We start from the raw sequence: 26224 nt of genomic DNA on the forward strand, positions 1-26224 counted from the left end.
GTCACAGTTGGTATCCGAGCATTAGTTTAAGTGAACTAGGAATTTGTAGGATTTCTAGGCTTAAACTTAGAATGCTAAGCGATGATTGTGATATGAGTGTCTACTATACTTTAGACACGAGCACTAGTTTATTTTAGGAAAGATGCCTAAAATGTTTTTATGTGCTAAATGCTTTATTTTATAGCTATAAAGATGCCTTATATGGTATTATTTGTTTGGATCTATGGTTTATTGCGGACTGGATCTGGAAATTTTATGTGTTCAGATTTCTAAACGTTTAATTACGATATTAGAACTGACATGTAACTTTTCGGAGTAATAAGGAGGAATACGCCTCAAAACCTCCCTCTATCTATATTCTCGTTCCGATATGATGAACGCCTGCTTCCGTGAACATAACGTCATGGTGAAGGCTCATAGTGAACTGAGTAAATGGAGGAAATGAGAAGGCTTACGATAGTGATACCTATCGGAAGATATCCTAAGAGTGGTATCTTGCCTTTAGAATATGTCTAATAAAATAACAGTACGTATAAAGGAGTACGGTACATCCGAATGTACACATTTGATTGGCGGGATGGTAGAACGGTTGGTGTGATTCCTGAAGTTGTCCTATCGTCTGGCTTTTCCATCACCAACGGAGTTGAAGCACAATTATTTTGAAGATATGCATGGAAGAAGTCCTAGTAGAGTCTAAGGAAATTTTTAAGATTATGTAACATCCTGTTCCAGATTGTGTTGTGATTTAAGGCCCGTGGGCCTTAATCCGAGTATGAGAAGGCTTTGAGGCTTTGAAGGATAAAGGTTTAGGCCTTTTTGGGACAAGGATAAGGTAGGTTGTGTGATAAAAGAGTTCGGCTTAGGCTTTAGAGCCCAAATGTGTTGTTAAAGGCACTGGTGCCGGATTTTCATGAATTTTGGGATATGAGTTCGAGTGGGCTTCAGGAGGAATAAAGTTGATAGAAGTGTAGAGTTTCTCGGATATAAAGTTCGTCGGAATCGGACTTAGAACGAAAAAGTGATAGCACTTTAAAGTTTTTGGCAATATTGGCCCCTAATATAAATGGTCGACAAGTGAGTCCTATGCATGCATGGAATGCATGCGTGTGAGCAGCAGGGTACGCCCAACGTAAGTTGGGTTGCGCCCAAAGTATGATGGGAAATGATCGCGGATGCTTTTTGGCGTACGCCCAGCATACGTCCAGAGTCCAGAAACCCTAAATTTAGGGTGTGCCACTATAAATAGAACATTATGGTTCGAACACTAGCCTCCATGTTTGTTCCCCGACCTCAGAGAAGCCCTAGAACGCCTCATATCTTCATCCTTAGGGAGATTTGGTCTTCAAGAGGTTCATTTGGTGGTGTAAGCTTGGAATTTGCAAAAGAAGAAGTTGGACAGGAAGAACTTGGGAGTTTGGAGCTCATGGATCTGGAATAACATCATCATTTGGAACTCTTTTGAGGTATAAAGTTCATAACTTTATTTAAGAAGGCATAGATCTAGTGTAGTGAAGTTTTGGAGTTATTTTGGTGCCAAGATTGGACCTTTATGATGAAATCTCGTCTTTGAGCTTAGGGTTGCCACTCTCAGAGCTAAAGGGGTCCCATAAGCAGTAAAGTTTCAATCTTGATGGTCCTAATGAGTTCATGCATGATATTTAGCCCTTGTTATGGAAGTATGTTGTTACTCATTGAGTTTGAGCTTATTTGGTGGATTGCAAGTCACCAAGTTAATGACTTTATGGATTAAGAGGATAAAAAGGACATGGATCTGTAATTGTAGACTCTAGTTTGGGGTATTAAGCACTTATTGGGAAAGTGGCTTAACAGGGTTGTACGCTGGGCATACACGGAGGTACACACGTCGTACAAGCCACTAGCCAGTACGCTTAGCGTACGCAAGTGTACGCCCCGCGTACTCTGTCAGTATGAGCTTTGTGTCCTTGAGCCACGGTTGGGCCATGCCTTGGGTCTTTGGGCCTTTTGGGCCATCATAAGTCAGATATTATGGGACAAAGATATTTTTGGGCTTGGTGTAAGGCCCATCGGAGGGTTTGGGTCCATTTTAGCAAATTGGGCCATTAGTGGGCTTAAGGAGTTTGTCTAGTGTTGGGCTTGCCTTCGAGAATTGAGATTTGGGCCTCTGGAGAGACCACTTATCGTTGGACCTTAGTGGGCCCAATGGGTCTTAGGTCACTGATGGGATGACTAGTGGTCTGTCTTGGACCTTCGGAGTGAGAGTTGGACTTAGTTCTTAACTGAGATAATTGTGGATTGGCACAGAGTTAGTAGCCGATGCGTAGCTACAACATTATGAGGGGCTGATCATCATCCGAGGTGAGTCTTCTCACTATACCTTACCTAGAATGGTAATTATGTGTGACCGGAAGGTCTTATGTGCTTATAAGTGTTATGAGATATATGTTCTATGTGATATGTATATGTTATATCCTGAGTTTGCATGGTTTGGACCGGAAGGTCAACAAAGTTAGGACCGGAAGGTCATTATGGGTAGGACCGGAAGGTCTACCAGAGTTGTGGGACCGAAAGGTCCCACTGAGACACATTGACCGGAAGGTCTCATAGAGTTATAGCCTCTAGTGGCTAGTTATATGTGCGTGGTATTTTGGGGAACTCACTAAGCTTCGTGCTTACCGTATTATGTGTTATGTGTCTCAGGTTTTCCCAGGATCGCGGGAAGGTACCGGATCGATTGTACACACCAGTGGAAGAGTTATGTTTTCGAGGATCCTGGATTTTAACCAATCAATTATGAAATTTCGAAAAGTGTAAAATTAATAACTGAGATTTTGTGAAATGCATTATGAGAATTACGTGGTTTTAAATCAAAATTTTGTTTTGAAAATTTACGTTGTTACAAGTTGGTATCAGAGCCTTGGTTTGAGGGATTCGGATGCACCTTCGGGTAAATCTGGACTCACATTGAGGATTTGAGAAAGGTTTTCAAAGAAATGAATCTTTTTATTAAAACGAGCAAGAGTTCTAAGAAAAAATGAGAAGGAGCAGTGTGTACAATCAGCCAGAGCCCGAACGGTGATTTCCCTAAATACCCTTACTCTCGGGTTATGAGATATTTATGAGATATTGTATGATATATTATGCATGCCAGAGATAGGTTAGGTATTTCATATTTTAGGACTAGAGTGGCCTGATTTGTGATGCCTTAGCCTAGGAGTTGCTGCTATCTGTGATTTGCTTTTGAGTATGTGTGGAGTAAGAGTATCCTGCGGGAATCCTTCTTAGTGAGGGATTTGAGTAGAGGAGTAATCTAGGAGAGATACATAGATGAGCATTTGAGGAGTCTACAGAGAGGGTAGTCAGATGCCCGCGTGGGGTATGGTTGCTTGAGTTCGGTGATATCCTTCGAGTATATGGAGATCAAGTGGGGTAATAAACTAAAGTGGTTTTACGTGTTGATGAAGATTATGCGATGCTCGAATGTTGTTTGCTTCGTGCTTTGTGGAACTTTTGATGATGGGAGTCAGCTACTGAGTGAATATGACGATATTCAGAAGGTAGATGGATGGAATCATAAGGAGTTCTTCATCAGCTGATGGCAGGGAAGTGAGCGAACCTAGGAAGAGCCTAGGGAGTGAACGTAGTCAGATGAGTACGCTGACAGAGGAGAGTATTCGCTGGAAGGCGAACTTGCATAACGGGATTAGTGATTGAGGAAGTTGAGCAGCTACTTAGGAAATCTGGGATGATCCGTGTGGAAGGTATGGGTAGATGTGGCAGGTAGTATGGGCCCGTACTACTGAAAGCAGAGGACCCATACTCGAAACAGGGAGAATTTCAGAAGTTCTAAGTAACGGATTGAGAAGAAGAGAACATGTTTCGAGTACCATGATTCGTAACGGATTGAGAAGAGAGAACATGGTTCGAGCACCATGATCAGTAGCAGATTAAGAGGAGATAACATGGTTCGGGTACGATGGTTTATAGCAGATCGAGAGGTGGCTACATGGTTCGAGCACCATGACTCGTGGCAGTTAGTGCTTCTAGTTTTACCGGTTATTCCGTAGTGATTGGCTAGACTGAGATCAGATGTGAAAGAATATGGGGCCAGAGGGCCATGATGGACGAGTTTCAATGGAGAATCCCTTGAGAGGGAAATCGAGTTGTTTTCGAGGGATTTCTAGTGAGATGTCAGTTGGAGCCGCAAGACTCAGGGATGAGTAGGGATGGTGCCTTATGGAGGACTACGGTCTGAGTTGAGCAATCGGCCGATAGTGAAGATGTCACCTTCTGTGACCTGAGCGGTGCTATTTCCGTTTCCTGTGGGGAAACAGGAGAGATATTGAGATTTCCGGTTTTTTGACCTTGGGGGTAAGCCCTGTGGGGTAGCTTTGGTTGCAATCTTTCACCGGAGTATCTGGGCAGTATGTCAACCGCAAGGTGGTATTATAGTGTGAGAGGGTCATCAGTGTTGACTGAGATGGTCAAGGACAAGGATATACCCTATTTGAGTATAGTAGAGCATATGTTAGCATCAGTCTCGGGTGATCAAGAGGAATATATCGGAGCGGTGGCTCTCTTTGTCTATGATGGATTTCGAGTGTGGGAGTGAGGTCTCTGCCCACCTGGTAATTCTCATAATGGGTCGATGGTTGGGAGTCGAAGATGAGAGGTATGTTAGTCCCTTATTTTCAGACTGAGGGTGTTGACTGCTACGGGAAAATTGAGATGTCCGGTAGTGAGTCGAGTACGAGATTTAGATGACACGCTAGGAAGTGTTCGAGGATTTTATCAGAGATTCGGGAAGATCGTCGAGTGCTGTGTAGTACTTTCTAAGAGTATGTATGATGTACCTGGCGAAACAGTCTATGGAATAGATTGTTGATGTACCAAAATGGTGATGGTTCGAGCCCTGAGTGGGGAAGAACCGAGTGTTTTATTAAGAAAGTCAGGATTTGTCGAAAGCGGTTAGGGAATTGGATATAGAGACCTGCGGTTCGGAATCATGAGACCAGGGTTATTAGTGGTTGCATCAAGGTGCGAAATTAGATAATTCATGTCATACGTGTTCAAGTAGGATAAGTGTCTCCACGACAGGCGGCCGTTGGTTAGAGACCTTGTGGTGATAAGGAATTATTCAAGATGGTTGGCTTGTAAGAATCATTCGGACGTTGAGAATTTATGGGCCAATGTATGGGTTGTTATACGCAGTTTGGGAAGGATAGGAGATGATTGGGCAGCCAACTTCCGGGCCGGTATGGGTATTCTTGCATGGGATTTTGAGCAATAGAGAAGGGAGTTTCGGATGCTTGTCAACGTGTTCTGAGTCGATGGCGAATTCTCCGTGTTCCAATCGAGAGTTGGAATATTCCGAGTTTCGAGTGAGTTATGAGATTCTAGAAAGATGTATAGCCATATCTAAGTATGATGCCGTAATTAGGAGATCAGTGGTTGAGGCAAGACATCATGAGGTTCGGTGATGGTGTGCCGAGGCATCTGAGTATAATGCTCGAATTTCGTAACGTTTTGAGACTTGAATTAGGAGGTGGCGAGTGGTGTATCAAGTGTCTATGGTCCCGGTAAGAGCCCTTTAGCTAATATCCATCAAGAAGGACTATTTGAGAATGTAAATTGCAGTGAGAAAAGTGTTTTGTCATGACGGTGGTCGCCAGGAGTAGTGATGCGTAGCCTGGATGGGTGTGTGTACCTATCTATGTTGGGTCGCGAAGCGTAAGATAATGGACACAGTGTGGTGATACTGCGGGGAGCTGTACTAGTCACTAGTCAGCGAGAGGGTGTTGTGATACTGCGGGGAGCCGTAGTACTCACTAGTCAGTGAGGGGGAATGTTATGATGCTGCGGGGAGCCATATTTTTCACTAGTCTGAGCACGACACAGAAGAGTTCTTAGGCATAGGTAGCCCTATTATTGAGTTTTTGGGGACCTGGTGGTCGGACCAGGGGCGAGGCTGGGGTCTCCTCAATGATCAGGAATCGTTATATTCTGAGTAAGGTGTGGGTATCGCAACCGAAGGGAATTGGAGAAGTGGTGTACGCGTGGATTGCGAATCTTGGGTCATGAGTTGAGTACCAGATTGGAATTGTGGGGATCCAATTCTGTTGTTGAATCCGACTCTAGAGCTTGAGTCTGGATTCGTTCGTGTGCTTAGTAGGCAAGATGAGGTTTCAGATTCGTAGATGGGTTCATTTTGAGAAGTATTGTTCTCCATCAGATGTAATAGACCAGAGTGAGTTAGTTTGACGGTATGGGAAGAACCGCGAAACGCATGGAATCAGTGGTTGGTACACGACAGAGGTCGAAGGTGAGACGATTTCAGATAAGTTATAGTATTCGCTTGGGGTAAAAGTGAACTACGTGACTTGTGTGTCGTGATGAGCTGAGATAGCTATTGTGAGCAGGAGGGTTGTAAAGTCATTTTATTGGGTGTGCAAGGGGTAGCCGTTGGAGGTTAAATCGTTGAGTCGGGAGCTGACTTGGTGCTCAGAGTTGGAAGTGTTTTATCCGAGTCTGTTATTCGATGAGCGATTATCAAGGTGATATTCTGCAAGGGCGGTCTGACGGGGAGACAGACAATTATAGTTTTTCCAGTTCTGGAGAGTTAGAACAGATACCTCCACGGGAAAGAGGGGTCCGTCCTTCTTTGGCTTGGGAATTTCTATTTGGTTTCAGATGTCTTGGGAGAAGGATCGTTGAATGTTAAGAGATTTTCCGGTTGTGCTCCTCGGGTTATTTGTTTCGATCTATTCGATGAAAAAGAACGATTTCGAGGGCGAAATCTAATTGAGGGGGGGGGGGGGGAGAGAATTGTAACATCCTGTTCCAGATTGTGTTGTGATTTAAGGCCCGTGGGCCTTAATCCGAATATAAGAAGGCTTTGAGGATTTGAAGGATAAAGGTTTAGGCCTTTTTGGGACAAGGGTAAGGTAGGTTGTGTGATAAAAGAGTTCGGCTTGGGCTTTAGAGCCCAAATGTGTTGTTAAAGGCACTGGTGCGGGCTTTTGCATGAATTTTGGGATCTGAGTTCGAGTGGGCTTCAGGAGGAATAAAGTTGATAGAAGTGTAGAGTTTCTCGGATATAAAGTTCGTCGGAATCGGACTTAGAACGAAAAAGTGATAGCACTTTAAAGTTTTTGGCAATATTGGCCCCTAATATAAATGGTCGACAAGTGAGTTCTATGCATGCATGGAATGCATGCGTGTGAGCAGCTGGGTACGCCCAACGGAAGTTGGGGTGCGCCCAGCGTATGATGGGAAATGATCGCGGATGCTTTTTGGCGTACGCCCAGCGTACAGGATGTACGCCCAACGTACGTCCAGATTCCAGAAACCCTAAATTTAGGGTGTGCCACTATAAATAGAACATTATGGTTCGAACCCTAGCCTCCATGTTTGTTCCCCAACCTCATAGAAGCCCTAGAACGCCTCATATCTTCATCCTTGGGGAGATTTGGTCTTCAAGAGGTTCATTTGGTGGTGTAAGCTTGTGACATCCCAATTTCACGGCCAGAAAAGACCGATTTTGTTTACGCTTTATAAAAATTAGAGTACTTCTTTTATTAAAAGTGTTGCGAAATTTGTTCCCAGAAAACCTGATAAGTACTTTATCAAAGCATTTCCAAAGAAATGCATTTTATTCGTTTTAAAACATTTGAGATGTCATGGTCAATACAGACACATAAGCAAAAATAGAACTTACATTCATTTATACTAATGATTTACATCTCCTTTAATCTCTCAGTGAAATATGTCTTCGTATTGATACCTATGATACAAAAAAACTGAGTGGGTCAGGCTTGGGAGTCTGGTGAGCATATAGGGTTTTCAACCCACAAATAATAAATTTATTATGTTTAAACATTAAACAATCAACCAAATTTCCCAACCCCCTTATCTTCTTTATTCTTAAAGATTTTAAGAATCATCTATCCTTTACTCATTCATTCCTAAGGGTTATCCTAAGGAATAGGCTCAAAGTCCATCTGTGCCTACGGCGCAGCTGCCAATGTTATTTATTAGGCGCACCTGCCAATGTTATTTATTAGGTGCAGCTGCCGACCACATCATTTATTCTCTAATTGGCATAGTCGCCAATATCATTTATTAGGCGCAGCTGCCATTGTTAATCATTAGGCGCAACTGCCAATAATATCTATAACATCTTTCATCCCTCATTCTTTATCAACCCATGTTCTACCCAACATATTAGCAGATAAAAATATATACATTTATATACAGCTTAAACCTGTGCAAATCATTCATTCAACAATTATTTCAAATAAACAAATAATATATAAACACATAACACGTATTTTATAAAGAATACTTCATATCTATGTGTTAGAATAAAGTGACTACACACTCACTTGTTAAGACGATTGTCGGACAGCACTACGGCTCTCCAAGTAGTAACTCTTCGGTGAAACCGGGATGCTTCCTTGAAAACCGGGCCTCTCGCGGGCAGAGTTTCGGCTCAGAAACTTTACTTCTCGAGATCCTCGGGGCTTCGGGACTTGCTTTGGGCATCGGGAATGATACCGGGGCTTCGGGGGTAAAGCTTGCACGTAAAACGAGGTAAAACGAGTGAGAGGGAAAGAAATGAGCAACCAAATTCGGCAGCCTACGACTTCTATTTATAGGGGATGAAACCCCGATTTACGCTGGGCATAAATCCTGATTACGCTGGGCGTAATGCCTCTACAAGCAGTACGCTGGGCGTACTTCGGTTACGCTGGGGGTACTCTTCGGATAAGCTTTGGTATGCGTGCCTCGAACTTCAAAAATTCATAACTTTCGCATACGAGCTCCGTTTTCGACGTTCTTTATATCCACGTGTAGGTGAGACTATGCTCTACAAATTTCATTTAGACTCCGTCAACTAATTTTTAATTTATTTTTATTATATTATTTTTAGTAGGCCGGGACAGGAAAACTCCGTTATAAAATCATAACTTCTTCATCCGACGTCCGTTTTCGTCTGTCTTTTTACCGTTGGACTACTAACGACGAGATCTTCGATTCTCGTTTAGATTGTTCGGCCAAATATCACTCGATCTCAATTTCGAGATTTGGGCTGTATACCGCTAAGTCGAAACTTAGAAAAATCATAACTTCCTCATACGAAGTCAGATTTGGACGTTCTTTTTATGCACGCTCTCGGTTTAACGTATTCCACGACTTTCGTTTAGATCACTAAGGCTAGATATCGCTCTATTTTAAATTCGTATTTTACGTCATACAGTGTCGTGCCGGTTCTGTCGCGAAACTTCGACAGGTCATAACTTCTTCGTTATAACTCGGATTTCGACATTCTTTATATATTCGGAAACCTTGCCGCGACCACTACAACTTCATGTATCGATATCGGGTTTATCTAACATTTTATTTTTAACGCTTAAATTGTCCTTAATTCAATTAAGTCACAACAATTAGGCATAAATCACATAATACTCAAATAATACATTCTTATTATTTCAAAATGAGTTACAAAGGTTAACCTAGACTATTACATCAACATTAATGCCAAGCCCAGAAACAAGGCCGTTACAATTCTCTCCACCTTAGAATGATTCCGTCCCGACATCATCAACGTAAATAGGACTTGTATAATGATTCCATACGTTATCTTTCCATCCTAAGTAATAACCGTAATTTCTATGTTTCCTTGAAAGAGTATCTAACTCTAGGGCTTCTTGACTGCAGACGATGCTCAATCTTGCATCTGCTTTTCGTACTATGTTGGACTTTCAATCATAACTTTCAAGTTACACAATAAGTCCTTATAGTGGACTCCTTCTTCTTCTTAGGATAAATACTTTCCTTTATCTATTGTAACAGACCGATGGGTCATGCTCTAATGATCTCTCATCGTATGATGCAACGCTTAGACTCAAGTCTCTTAGAGTCAAATTCCAGAATGGAATATACCTTCCTTCATATTCTAATGCGATATAACCACATTTTAACATGTAGCATTTCTAGCTACTAACTTCTTTAACAACGAGCGCGATACAATTGGTCGCATAGATTTCACCCTTCTGACTTAAGTCAGATGTTACATCGATCTTGGTTCTCCGAACCACGTAACAAACTCATCGTAGTCGGACTCAATTTGATATGACCACTAGGGTCGGAATAACAACCATCTTACTAGTCATTACCGAAACAATGGTAATGACATACTTGAACAAAACGAAATCATTTACTAGCTTCTTGGTAACCTTGTGACTTTCCCTGATCCAAGTTTGAGTCATGTGCTTCCGGTAGTATAAGCCTCTACTACCATTCACACCTACTCATACTCGTCCCAAGTATTGTCCCGAAGTCAATCCAAGTCACCATACAATAAAATCACACAATCATCCAACACATCAGATAACAAAACTAGGGTTTATATTATTTCTTGAAATGATTACAACGAGGTTCAAGTTCACCCTATACTATGCCTTTAATAGGCTACACCACATGATACTATTCACATTGCTATTTCATAACTCGATCTTTTGGATATAAAATCCTTATTCCCGATCCCTTGCATCGTCACCTGCTTCATTAAGGATCATTGGGAATGCTCTTGCCTTTGGCTTTGGCGGCACATTTTGCTTTGTAGCTCCTTTCCTCTTTGGACAGTCTTGCTTGAAGTGCCCTTCCTCACTACATTCGTAACATACCCTTTTGTTGAATGTACATTCATTGGCGTAATGCCCATGTTTTCCACACTTGAAACATGTAACATCCTCGCCACATTTTCCCAAGTGTTTCTTGTTGCACTTATCACACCATCTTGCTTCATATCCTCCTCCTTCTCCAAACTTTGAAAATTTGATTTCCTTATTGGAACCTGAAGTTCCTTCAAGCTTCCTTTTCTCGCCAACTTCAACCTTGCTGGCGGCTCTTCCCTTGATCATATCTTCGACAGACTTGGCAGCCCAGATAGCTGCCTCTAGAGTAAGTGCCTGACGCACTGGCACTGCATACTCCCATGGAAGTCCCTTTGCGTATCTGTCGATTTTTGTCAACTCGTCTCGGACAATACGCAAAGCAAACTCCATTTTATTTGTGAAGTTATTGGTGTATTCATCAATGGACATGCTTCCCTTTTTCAATGTCAGAAATTTGTTCTCCAACTCGAGCAGATTTTGGGCCGAGCAGTACTTGCGCTTGAAATGCACCAAGAACTCTGCTCAAGTCAGTTGCAGTGGCTCAATAGGGCTTAGAGTCTTCCCCAGAGTGTTCCACCAACGAACAACGCCACCTATGAACTGACGTACTGCGAATGTGGTCTGCAACATGCCTCTGCATCCACACGTCATGAAGGCTAGCTCCATCTCCGAGATCCAATCCATGACTCCGATCGGATCTTCTTTTCCAATGAAGGTCGATGGTTTGCAAGTCAGAAAATCTTTGTACTTGCATCCAAGTCCATCATTTCCTCCATCTTGGTTATTTTGTCTAACTATCGGTGGGTTGGCTTGACCAAAAATTCCACTGAAGTTTCCTCCTTCTGACTGCCCTTCACTCAATTCGGGCTGTACAATCGGCACTGAAAGTTCTTCACGATTCTGCCAAAGCAGACGTCTAGTTTCTTCCATCTGACGATCCAAATTTCTAGACCCCCTTATCTTCTTTATTCTTAAAGATTTTAAGAATCATCTATCCTTTACTCATTCATTCCTAAGGGTTATCCTAAGGAATATGCTCAAAGTCCATATGTGCCTACTACGCAGCTGCCAATGTTATTTATTAGGCGCAACTGCCAATAACATCATTTATTCTCTAATTGGCACAATTGCCAATATCATTTATTAGGCGCAGCTGCCAATGTTATTTATTAGGCGCAGCTGCCGACCGCATCATTTATTCTCTAATTGGCACAGTTGCCAATATCATTTATTAGGCGCAGCTGCCATTGTTAATCATTAGGCGCAGCTGCCAATAACATCTATAACATCTTTCATCCCTCATTCTTTATCTACCCATGTTCTACCCAACATATTAGCAGATAAAAATATATACATTTATATACAGCTCAAACCTGTGCAAATCATTCATTCAACAATTATTTCAAATAAACAAATAATATATAAACACATAGCACGTATTTTATAAAGAATACTTCATATCTATGTGTTAGAAGAAAGTGACTACACACTCACTTGTTAAGACGATTGTCGGACAGCACTACGGCTCTCCAAGTAGTAACTCTTCGGTGAAACCAGGATGCTTCCTTGAAAACCGGGCCTCTCGCGGACAGAGTTTCGGCTCGGAAACTTTACTTCTCGGGATCCTTGGGGCTTCAAGACTTGCTTCGGGTGTCGGGAATGATACCGGGGCTTCGAGGGTAAAGCTTGCACGTAAAACGAGGTAAAACGAGTGAGAGGGAAAGAAATGAGCAACCAAATTCGGCAGCCCACGACTTCTATTTATAGGGGATGAAACCCCGATTTACGCTGGGCGTAAATCCTGATTACGCTGGGCGTACTCTTCGGATAAGCTTTGGTATCCGTGCCTCGAACTTCAAAAATTCATAACTTTCGCATACGAGCTCCGTTTTCGACGTTCTTTATATCCATGCGTAGGTGAGACTATGCTCTACAACTTTCATTTAGACTTCGTCGGCTAACTTTTACTTTATTTATTATATTATTTTTAGTAGGCCGAGACAGGAAAACTCCGTTATAAAATCATAACTTCTTCATTCGACGTCCGTTTTCGTCTCTCTTTTTACCGTTGGACTACTAATGACGAGATCTTCGATTCTCGTTTAGATTGTTTCGGCCAAATATCACTCGATCTTAATTTCGAGATTTGGGGTGTATACCGCTAAGTCGAAACTTAGAAAAATCATAACTTCCTCATACGAAGTCAGATTTGGACGTTCTTTTTATGCATGCTCTCGGTTTAATGTATTCCACGACTTTCGTTTAGATCACTAAGGCTAGATATCGCTCTATCTTAAATTCGTATTTTACGTCATATAGTGTCGTGTCGGTTCTGTCGCGAAACTTCGACGTGTCATAACTTCTTCGTTATAACTCCGATTTCGGCATTCTTTATATATTCGGAAACCTTGCCACGACCACTACAACTTCATGTATCGATATTGGGTTTATCGAACATTTTATTTTTAACGCTTAAATTATCCTTAATTCAATTAAGTCACAACAATTAGGCATAAATCACATAATACTCAAATAATACATTCTTATTATTTCAAAATGAGTTACAAAGGTTAACCTAGACTATTACATCAACATTAATGCCTAGCTCAGAAACACGGGCGTTACAAAGCTTGGAATTTGCAAAAGAAGAAGTTGGCCAGGAAGAACTTGGGAGTTCGGAGCTCATGGATCTGGAATAACATCATCATTTGGAACTCTTTTGAGGTATAAAGTTCATAACTTTATTTAAGAAGGCATAGATCTAGTGTAGTGAAGTTTTGGAGTTATTTTGGTGCCAAGATTGGACCTTTATGATGAAATCTCGTCTTTGAGCTTAGGGTTGCCACTCTCAGAGCTAAAGGGGTCCCATAAGCAGTAAAGTTTCAATCTTGATGGTCCTAATGAGTTCATGCATGATATTTAGTCCTTGTTATGGAAGTATGTTGTTACTCATTGAGTTTGAGCTTATTTGGTGGATTGCAAGTCACCAAGTTAATGACTTTATGGATTAAGAGGATAAAAAGGACCTGGATCTGTAATTGTAGACTCTAGTTTGGGGTATTAAGCACTTATTGGGAAAGTGGCTTAACGGGGTTGTACGACGGGCGTACAAGGAGGTACGCACGGCGTACAAGCCATTAGCCAGTACGCTTAGCGTACGCAAGTGTACGCCCCGCGTACTCTGTCAATATGGGCTTTGTGTCCTTGGGCCACGGTTGGGCCATGCCTTGGGTCTTTGTGCCTTTTAGGCCATCATAAGTCAGATATTATGGGCCAAAGATATTTTTGGGCTTGGTGTAAGGGCCATTGGAGGGTTTGGGCCCAGTTTAGCAAATTGGGCCATTAGTGGGCTTGGGGAGTTTGTCTAGTGTTGGGCTTGCCTTCGAGAATTGAGATTTGGGCCTCTGGAGAGCCCACTTATCGTTGGACTCCGGTGGGCCAAATGGGTCTTAGGTCATTGATGGGATGACTAGTGGTCTGTCTTGGACCTTCGGAGTGAGAGTTGGACTTAGTTCTTAACTGGGATAATTGTGGGTTGGCACAGAGTTAGTAGCCGATGCGTAGCTGTAGCATTATGAGGGGCTGATCATCATCCGAGGTGAGTCTTCTCACTATACCTTACCTGGAATGGTAATTATGTGTGACCGGAAGGTATTATGTGCTTATAAGTGTTATGAGATATATGTTCTATGTGATATGTATATGTTATTGTTGGGTTTTGAGCATTCTAACACTCCTATGGTGTACATGCAACCCTATAAACCTTGGATCTATGTTTTCTCTATTATACATGCAAATATTAACTATTCCAAGGTTTCATCCTAACTAGCATATTATGAAGCACCTATACTACAAAGTTCTAGTTAGATGACATACCTTTTGATGTAGCTTGATGTCTTCAAGCTTTAAGAGCTTAGCCCCAATAGTGTGGAAGCCTCAAATGGAATCACAAATCACCAAAACACCTTGGAAGAACTTGAGAGAATATGTATGCACACTAAAATCGGCTCACTCTTATTTTCACACACTTGTACCAATTTTGTGAGCCAAGGACCCCTTTATATATTATGGAGGATTAGGGTTACATCCATGTAAACCCTAATACCCATGACCTTTCATTTACATAGGATCCATGGGTTAAAAGCTCCATGGACCATCCATGAAAGCTTAGCCCAACCTAAATGAACTTGGCCCATTCCATATATATAAGAGTCCATATTTAATTAGTTCTTTTTGATCACTTAATTAATTCTAAATTAATTCTTGATCAATACTAATTAAATAATATGATTCCATATTAATATATTAGAACTTATAATATATTAATATAAATCATAAATATACTATTCTCAAAAGACTATCCATATAAATTGTGCCGGTGAAGTGCAACCCAAATGGACCATGCCGGGTCGGGTCAAGTACATACCAAATATAGTTATGGACTTAGACATTAATCCAACAGTCTCCCACTTGGATAAGTCTAAAACTATTATTGAGTATGACTTCAAAACCTAACTGGCAATCGTAGCTCTTAAAGCCGCTGTCGAACTCTGACCTTGTCAATGACTTGTCCATTAGATAAGGGATCATATATTCCTCCATTCTAGATATCATATGGACTGAGACATGGATTATAATCATTCTCTCTGTCCATTTGTTGTTTCCCGATTTTTGATTTATGATGACTGACTGATTGAACAAATCAAATCAGTCCTGGCTTGGCCAAGCACTCACATGTGTCATCGCTAAATAATCGAGGGGCCCACAGATATCGCTTTTATCCCGAAGGTAAAAGGAATGGATAAACTTCGACTCATATGGCTTGTTCTACTACTTGTTGAATCATACACAAAGGCACGTTTTATAACATCGAGTTACCAATGCGTTTTCGTGCAATCAATGTATAACCAACTCATAGTAACAACTCATATCTCTAGGTTTTAAGAATATAATATATTATCGTCTCATGATCACTCGTGATAAAATCCATGAAGTGATTCAAATGAGCATGGGTTGAATCCAATACTCAGAACTTATGAGCACTCATGAGTGTTGTAGCACCACTTTGTCCACCAACTTGGACCTCTACAAACCAACCCATGACAGTCTTGATTCATATCTACTTCCAACATATGACCGACTGTGGATGGTTTGAATAACTTAATCATTCAGGAAGAGCGACTTAGTTATTATGGAAGTCAAAACATGTAAAGTGAAACACAAGAATAAATGAATCAAATATGGTATCAAACCCTATGAATATAAATAAACACTTTTATTTATCACCATACTGATTACTCATTATTCATTGTTTCGGTTTTATCAACTTTATACTTGAATTAAAAACACTAGTTGTCCCATGCTCCAAGCATGTACACTATGTTTTTCTTAAACAATAACTTTGCCATACACCAAGTATGCACTCTATGTTTGTCTATGATCCTTACTTTGTGAAATAAACCAATTGAACATAATTTCAATGATTCTAATTTCACACTCCCAAATCCTTATCGAAAAATGTGAGAATTTCAAATTCCTATCATTTATCGAAATCTGTTTAGATTTTAAACTTATATGCACTGACCCTCCTGTAATGAATATGTACAAAGTCACAAAGACTTGTCAACAGTCATTATAAGGTATTCCAATGGAGATCAACTCTATGGAAACTAAGTCTCATATTCAAAGTACATTGCTTTGGACATGCTTCTTGCATTAAGTTTTCTAATCTTACAAAGATAACTTCCACCTATGGAGACAACTCCATATTCTCATTTTGACTATCACTTCTGAATAAGAGATGCCTCTTTTCAAAATATGTCAATATGGTCCTTCCAAAATTAGCACTATACTTCCAACTGTCCCTGAGAAACCAATTTTGGTAAACCTCAGATTGTCCTTGACAATTGCTTAATCATTTTAGTCATATCCAATTCTAGACCTTTTCCCTTCTTAATGCCTCTGGGCATTTTGAAAAATTTAGAAATGACAAATATTATAGCACATGCAATCGATCCTGTACCCAAAGCAAATGGTACACGATTCATGATGTCTCACATAAAGACATGATTCTAGACCAGTCTTTTGCTACAATATTTTTATTTGCCATGTTTTCAAAATTTGACTATGAAGAGGGATGCCGTAATCATAATCGAATTTTGAGAACACAATATATAGAATTTCCTTAAGTTGAACCAATCCAACATGAAATTCATATATATATTCTTGACTAAAGATGATTAAGGTCTCAATCTAAGCCTTTAGAACTGAAATGAAGTATATCCTCTCCCTTAATTATAGCAAAACAACTTTTTCAATCCCTGCAGCCTCACGAATTGAAACTTTTGTTTTCTATAATTAACATTGCTAACTTGCAACACTAACAATAATTATCATGCTCCCACTAACATGATGATTATTAGCATAACACTTATGCTCCCACTAGCTTTGACATTTACTCAGAAATCAGCTGGACTTCTAGAAATCAATACTTTATTGATTTTCTTACCAAAGTTCAGATTTCTGATACGAGATGCTTTGATAAAACTTTATCAAAATCATACACCTTTCCTTAGATAGCATGCATGTGTGTCTAAACAATTTCAGAACTATGAAAAGTGATGCCGTAATCATAGTCTCAATTGTTTAGACCTTTTGCCATCTGCTTCAAATCTACTTGGTGGAAGTGTTTCCTCACCATCATTTTCATGAATCGGAGAGAAACCTTATGACCCTTAGATTTTATGGTGTATGTGTTCTTATCCATGTGAATCGTCAAAACCATAGTCACAAGACAAGGATAATAACAAATCCAAACTCATATGGACTGAACTTATACAATCTTAACTTCTTGCCACCTGGCAGTACAGGGCCTGCCATTGCTTCCAAGTTGTTATGCAACCAATTGAGAACTTTCAGAACTCCTATACAAAGCCAACTTTAACTGGAATGGGCACAAAATATGTCAACACGATAGGTTATAAACCTCAAGTCGTGTGCTAGTGAAGAACCTTAGGTTTTATTCTTGATTAGTTCTTCAAATTCTTTTTAGGATCTTTAAGACTCCCACTATCCTCTTGACATATAAGACTATCTTGCCAAATATTCAAGAGATAGTGCGGATTCTTTATCAAGACAAACACTTCACACAATTGGCCTTAGTTGGTCTTTGTTTTATCCAAAACATCACAACTTACCAATTTCAAATGTACAAGAGTAGGACACTTTTACTCTTACATTTGACAAGTGTTTTAAACCTTTCTTTAAGATATGTCACTCAAGTTACAATCTTGGAGTATGACTCTAAGAATTGTTTTGGAACGAAGTATGACTCATCTTCCTGATCTAACCATTTCAACAATTCATGACTCCTCTTCTTAGTCATAAGAATGCACTAAATCATTAAGATGATCACAAACATGATACTAAAGTACTCTCCCATCTTTTCAGATTTGAGAAACTTTTATCTTTCTGCCTAATTTGATTCTTCCCATTCGTTCTGCCATACATTGAGACTTTTCCAATGTTTCAGAATTATACTTAAACTTGTAAGTATAACCATATTTACTAAACTTTAGTAAATCAAATAGTCTTAACGAGCTTTGTGGTGGACATGACCAGTGCACAAGAATGTGTACTCGATCCCTTTAGTCCTTCACTTGACTCACACATCCATGTGAACAAGTAATTAGTCTTGATTTTCCAATGCTTGAAAGTTCTCATTCATCATACTATTCAACTTGCATGATTCCAAGTTTCGGTCCAATTGAAACTTGGGCGATGAGGAACTTTCCTGATTTGGTAAATTTAGACACTACCACAAATGAAAGAATCAAATCCATTTTCCAATATTGTTGTCAGTGGAATCATATAAGCAACAATTTTCCACAAATGCCATTGTAAGGATACTTCAAATAAATAAAATTAAAAAATTTTCTTTTATTTTAAAACTTTGCGGAAAAACTTATCCTTACAATCCACATGGAAAATTGTTGTTATCTATTCCTTAGCAATATATCATAACTTCTTAATCAACTGCTCAAAATTCTGATGCGATCGAAATCTACCTTCACGATCAGAATCAGCATATACTTCCTTTAAGATTTCTCTCTATTCTTTGATTCTTAAAACATCAACATGTGACCCAGTCACATCATGTAATGAGGATCTCAGAATAGAACTTAACAGAGTTAGATAATAGGCTCTACCTGATGTAGAGTCAAACTTATTGACTTTAACATCCTTAGGTAAATTTGGCAGCTTTGCAATCAACGCCCCTTCCTTTGGCAAAATAAACATATGGACCCTTTGGTAATGGGACTATCTCAGACTTAGCCTTTCTCTTTACCATTTGGTCAACCGGGTTGACTATGGCCAATCCCTTTCCATTAGGAAGAGAATTCTTTTTCTGGATTTCCAGTGTCACCATTGTCACTGTCCATAAAGTTTTTGGGAAGTTGATCTTCTAATCAAATTTGCTTTACTATCGTTCCAAATCATTGCTGATTCAGCAGCACCAAGCAAATAGATATGATCATTAAGGTTCATGTCATAGTCTGTTTCATAGTAGTCCCAAAGGAACTCACTATGTGACTTAGAAAGTGATTGAACATCCAACTTTCTCAAGACTTTGACACCCAACTCTCCCGGCTTGTCAATATGTGACTTCATCTCTAAGATGTGATCACACATAGACCTTGCTTGCCATTAGGGCTTGAGTGACCTTGAACTTGTGGGTTAGGGAGAATAATTGGAGGAGGTGGAGGAAGAGAAGTATGACTTCCATGAGCCAAACTCGGGAAGTCATATTCATTAGAAAAGCTTGGTTTGGGAAGATCATTGTTGTCTAAACCAGACATCAACAATGGGAGAAATTCACGTAAAGTTGATTTAAGTCCTTAATATAACACCCAATATGATATATTAAGGCTAGGACCCAACAAACTATTTTATAACTTGGAAGAGGGATGCCGTAATCCAAGCTATAAAATATTTGAAGGTAGGTGAATGACGATTCACCAATTTCCACCAAGATAAACGAAATGTATTATTAGGTTTTAATTGGTTTTGAAACTCCTAGATTCTTTTGAGATTCATTGAACTTTTCAATGGCATGTTTCAATCTCGAGTGTGCCCTTCAGGTTTTGTGACTGGGATGCCGAGGATCACAAAACAAGGTGTGAAGTAACCATGCAAATATACTTGGTACCCTTAATATTTACCCCTCAATCGATGTGCCGGTTAACCACACACGCTCCAACGATACTATGATAAACATTAAGTTACCCTTTGCCTACCTTGTTAAGTCCAGGTTAGTGTGCCGGTTAACCACACACGCTCCACTAACAGCTTAAACAAAGTGCAAAGTGTAATTTCATGGATTAGCACCTTATTCACATTTTCCTAAGTAACTAAGATTGGGAATTTATAAGTGTTTAGTTACTTAGTATTTATCATTATACTTATAATGAATGGAGAATTATAGTCCTTGTCCTACCTGTTCGGCTAACGACCCTCCACCAGTCAAGGAAGCGGTGGGTGAGAGTGGACACTCATTAAACTGCCATTTTATAGGCAGTAACCTTATACCCCCTTATAGACCGGCTTCGTGAATGAGGCCTACTAATGGTAAGACGACGTGCTCTTATACATATAATATATTAAACTTTTAATATTATAATAGTATAAGGGTGTATTTTAGACATTTAAAAATACTTGGTGGTTTAATCTATTAATTAAACTATACTCTTAATTTAATTAAATTTAAACCATGTCATTATGGAATTATTAATTCTCTTTTAATTAAACACTTTAATTATCTATTAATAAAGTCCATAAGAGTTAATTGAATTATTCAATAAAAACATCATAATTCCAATTATTAAATTCAAAATTAAAACCATTTAATTAATTGTTTAAGTTATGAACCCAAGAGTTTTAGAATTCAATTCTTTTTTTTATCATAAAAAACTATTTCCAAATTCCAAAACTTGAGGGCAAGTTTTGTAACTCTTGAAAACTTTTGGATTCCATAACTTATGGAGTTAAATACTTGTTTTATGATGAAGCTTTTCATGTTCCATAACTTAAGAACAAGTTATGGAATTCTTTAAAACATTAAGACCAAGTTTTGTAACTCCATAAAAAACTTTGAATCATTTTTTTTAAAAACCTTTTCATATCCATAACTTATGGAGGTTTCAAAAAACTCTTTAGATCAAACTTTTAAAACTAATAAAATAATCATATCATTTTATCTTTTACTAAATTTGACCTAATTCAACTCATATAGCAAATGATTCAAATTTTACAAATAATTAGTTTTTCACAAAAACAAGTAATTATCTTAAAATTTGACAAACGTCATGTTTTTTTTCCTTTTTTTTCAACTTGAAAATAAAACATTTGCATCAATATAACAGAAAACAACCCATGGCTCTGATACCACTGTTGGGTTTTGAGCATTCTAACACTCCTATGGTGTACATGCAACCCTATAAACCTTGGATCTATGTTTTCTCTATTATACATGCAAATATTAACTATTCCAAGGTTTCATCCTAACTAGCATATTATGAAGCACCTATACTACAAAGTTCTAGTTAGATGACATACCTTTTGATGTAGCTTGATGTCTTCAAGCTTTAAGAGCTTAGCCCCAATAGTGTGGAAGCCTCAAACGGAATCACAAATCACCAAAACACCTTGGAAGAACTTGAGAGAATATGTATGCACACTAAAATCGGCCCACTCTTATTTTCACACACTTGTACCAATTTTGTGAGCCAAGGACCCCTTTATATATTATGGAGGATTAGGGTTACATCCATGTAAACCCTAATACCCATGACCTTTCATTTACATAGGATCCATGGGTTAAAAGCTCCATGGACCATCCATAAAAGCTTAGCCCAACCTAAATGAACTTGGCCCATTCCATATATATAAGAGTCCATATTTAATTAGTTCTTTTTGATCACTTAATTAATTCTAAATTAATTCTTGATCAATACTAATTAAATAATATTATTCCATATTAATATATTAGAACTTATAATATATTAATATAAATCATAAATATACTATTCTCAAAAGACTATCCATATAAATTGTGCCGGTGAAGTGCAACCCAAATGGACCATGCCGGGTCGGGTCAAGTACATACCAAATATAGTTATGGACTTAGACATTAATCCAACAGTTATATCCTGAGTTTGCATGGTTTGGACCTGAAGGTCAACAGGGTTTGGACCGGAAGGTCAACAGAGTTAGGACCGGAAGGTCATCATGGGTAGGACCGGAAGGTCTACCAGAGTTGTGGGACCGGAAGGTCCCACTGAGACACATTGACCGGAAGGTCTCATAGAGTTATAGCCTCGAGTGGCTAGTTATATGTGCGTGGTATTTTGGGGAACTCACTAAGCTTCGTGCTTACCGTGTTATGTGTCTCAGATTTTCCCAGGATCGCTGGAAGGTACCAGCTCGATTGTACACACCAGTGGAAGAGTTATGTTTTCTAGGATCCTGGATTTTAACCAATCAATTATGAATTTTCGAAAAGTGTAAACTTAATAAATGAGATTTTGTGAAATGCATTATGAGAATTACGTGGTTTTAAATCAAAAAGTTGTTTTGAAAATTTACGTTGTTACAAGTTAGTATCAGAGCCTGGGTTTGAGGGATTCGGATGCACCTTCGGGTAAATCTGGACTCAAACTGAGGATTTGAGAAAGGTTTTCAAAGAAATGAATCTTTTTATTAAAACGAGCAAGAGTTCTAAGAGTAAATGAGAAGGAGCAGTGTATACAATCAGCAAAAGCCCGAACGGTGATTTCCCAAAATACCCTTACTCTCGGGTTATGAGATATTTATGAGATATTTTATGAGATATTATGCATGCCAGAGATAGGCTAGGTGTGACAACCCGAAATTTCTATTTTGTACAACATTTCAATTCAATAGAAGTCAGAACAGTTTCTGCTAATTTTCAAGCTTTTTGGAATAAGTTTGAGAATTTTAGGATTAGCACTTCAGGAGATACGAGGAGAGAGGATGCTCTAGGGTGCATTGTGCAACAATAATACCCCAAAGCTCCAAAAGATTGGAGTTTACGGCCTAAACAAGGGTGTTTACGGCCGTAAACCCTAAATTGGGGATATATATGACACTTAGTCATTTATTACCATTTTTCACAAACTCAAGATCCAAACTCAATTCTCTCTCAAGTATCTTCGACTTTTTCTTCAAGATCTTCAACTTGTAAGTGTTTCTAGCCCTTTTAAGTTGAGATATTACTTAATCTAGTGTTTTAACACACTTCCATCCGTGAAATCTTTCCAAAAGGTTAGATCTTCAAGTTTCACCAAGAACACCAAGAACACACACTAGTGTTCTTGGACTTTTAGCATCTTTCAAGCTTCTAACTAGTAAGTACTTCTATCCTAGAGTATCATAGAGCTTGTTATACTTCTAAACATCAAGAAAACACTCAAGAAACACCAAGATCAAGGTGTTTACGGTCCAAGATGTTCTTGGACCGTAAACCCTAAATAGGGTGCCAAAGTGTGCCCTAGTCCCTCCTAAGCCTTGGAAACTTGTATAGATCCATTCCTTAATGAGTTTAGTACATGAAAACATCAAAAGACCATAAACCATATGGGTTTACGGCCGTAAACCCAAGGAAAAGTGGTCTAAGGACCGTAAACTCCATTTAGGAGTGAAATGGTGCCCTAAACTCTTCCATAGGCTTATACTTCAAGTGGAAATGCTTCTAAGGACTTGTAGAGCTTCAAAACAACACATGGTCAAAGAAGCATGAGTTTACGACCGTAAACTCATGGGTTTACGACCGTAAACTCATGGGTTTACGACCGTAAACTCAATGAGTTATGGTCATAAACTGTAAACTCATGTAAGGGGTTCCCTTGAACCCTAAGTAGAATTGAAAGGACTTAGTACTGATAGTCTACCTTACTTCCCGTTCCTTGCTTGGTTGTGGAGTTAGGGTATCAAAGTTATTTGTCCGAAGGTCGTTTGAATCCTAGTTATATATTATGTATATGTATATAGATATAAAAGGTTACTTCTTTCATTCAGTTCAATACCTTTGGGTAGCAAAGGTATACTCACAAGTTCATATACATAAACAACATTACTAGTAAACTATAATAGGTATAGTTTAGGGAGATACTAATACTATTACTAGAACAATGAAACATACAAAGAGTCAGTTCATACATGAGTCAATACCATACAGAGTAGGTAACAAAGAATACCATACAGAGTAGATAACAAACAATACCATACAGAGAAAGAGATAACAAACAATACCATACAGAGAAAGAGATAACAAACAATACCATACAGAGAGAACATACAGGCTAGACAGAGGGAGAACATACTATACAGCTAGCACATTCATTACATATACATTATTACAGTTATGTGAGCCACCTAACGGGGCATGGCACTACCTGTCATGACCGTTTTTGTATCCAGAATCTCCTTAATTGGGGAGCGTATGAGTTTGTGTATAGATCTATACTGGATTGACTATCCTACACCTTGCTGCTCGCTACAGTGGGACTTGCAAGTCTACGGGTGCCAAATGTCATTTCTTACGACATCTTACATTGTCGTTTTTCTATTGAGTCGGTAGCAGGATACAGGCCGATCACATGGTACTTTAAATAACAATTGGTTTTAAAGTAGTTAGTACAGCAGTAGTTACTTAATACAACACTACAGTACTATATCATTTTCCCATTACATTTACTTTGTGATATTCACACAATAAACAATAATGTAGAAACTATATTTTTGGATAATGATAGTCAGATTTGGGAAAATACATACTCTTACAAGAGACACACACACAGACACTAGATGCCTTGGTAGAAGGCTACTTTTAGTAGGAAATATAGGGTTTTCTAGGAGAGTTCAAACAAATACAAACTTTTACAAACATATACAATTACAGACTTACAAACACTTTCATACAACTACAGACACTAATATACTTATGATCTCACCAGCTTTAAAGCTGACAAACTCTTTCAAAATAACTTGTATTCTCAGGTCGCCAGTAGACAGGTACCGGAGCCAGGTTTTTGAGAAGATGGAGCTCGTTCAAGACTCATCTTTATTTTGATGTATATTATTTTTGGTGTCTATATAACTTGACAGAACACACTTGTATGAAATTATATTATTAATGCAATGGATGATGTTGTTGCTTGTTTACTACTTTGCATTGTTGTGATACTGTACATGACGTCCTCCACCCCCGAACGATTCCGCCGTTCCGGTTTTGGGGTGTGACACTAGGTATTTCATATTTTAGGACTAGAGTGGCCTGATTTGTGATGCCTTAGCCTAGGAGTTGTTGCTATCTGTGATTTGCTTTTGAGTATGTGCGGAGTAAGAGTATCCTGCGGGAATCCTTCTTAGTGAGGGATTTGAGTAGAGGAGTAATCTAGGAGAGATACCTAGATGAGCATTTGAGGAGTCTATAGAGAGGGTAGTCAGATGCCCGCGTGGGGTAAGGTTGCTTGAGTTCGGTGATATCCTTCGAGTATGAGGAGAGCAAGTGGGGTAATAACCTAAAGTGGTTTTACGTGTTGATGAAGATTATGCGATGCCCGAATGCTGTTTGCTTCGTGCTTTGTGGAACCTTTGATGATGGGAGTCAGCTACTGAGTGAATATGACGATATTCAGGAGGTAGATGGCTGGCATCATAAGGAGTTCTTCATCAGCTGATGGCAGGGAACTGAGCAAACCTAGGAAGAACCTAGGGAGTGAACGTAGTTAGATGAGTACGCTGACGGAGGAGAGTATTCGCTGGAAGGCGAACTTGCATAACGGGATTAGTGATTGAGGAAGTTGAGCAGCTACTTAGGAAATCTGGGATGATCCGTGTGGAAGGTATGGGTAGATGTGGCAGGTAGTATGGGCCCGTACTACTGAAAGCAGAGGACCCATACTCGAAACAGGGAGAATTTCAGAAGTTCTAAGTAACGGATTGAGAAGAAGAGAACATGGTTCGTGTACCATGATTCGTAACGGATTGAGAAGAGAGAACATGGGTCGAGCACCATGATCAGTAGCAGATTAAGAGGAGATAACATTGTTCGGGTACCATGGTTTATAGCAGATCGAGAGGTGGCCACATGGTTCGAGCACCATGAATCGTGGCAGTTACTGCTTCTGGTTTTACCGGTTATTCCATAGTGATTAGCTAGACTGAGATCAGATGTGAAAGAGTATGGGGCCAGAGGACCATGATGAACGAGTTTCAATGGAGAATCCCTTGAGAGGGAAATCGAGTTGTTTTCGAGGGATTTCTGGTGAGATGTCAGCTGGAGGCGCAAGACTCAGGGATGAGTAGGGATGATGCCTTATGGAGGACTATGGTCTGAGTTAAGCAATCGGCCGATAGTGAAGATGACACCTTCTGTGACCTGAGCGGTGCTATTTCCGTTTCCTGTGGGGAAACATGAGAGATATTGAGATTTCCGGTTTTTTGACCGTGGGGGTAAGCCCTGTGGGGTAGCTTTGGTTGCAATC

This window comes from Lactuca virosa, chromosome 6 (assembly GCF_052849685.1).
Source record: "Lactuca virosa cultivar CGN04683 chromosome 6, Lactuca_virosa_CGN04683_v6, whole genome shotgun sequence".
NCBI lineage: Eukaryota > Viridiplantae > Streptophyta > Magnoliopsida > Asterales > Asteraceae > Lactuca > Lactuca virosa.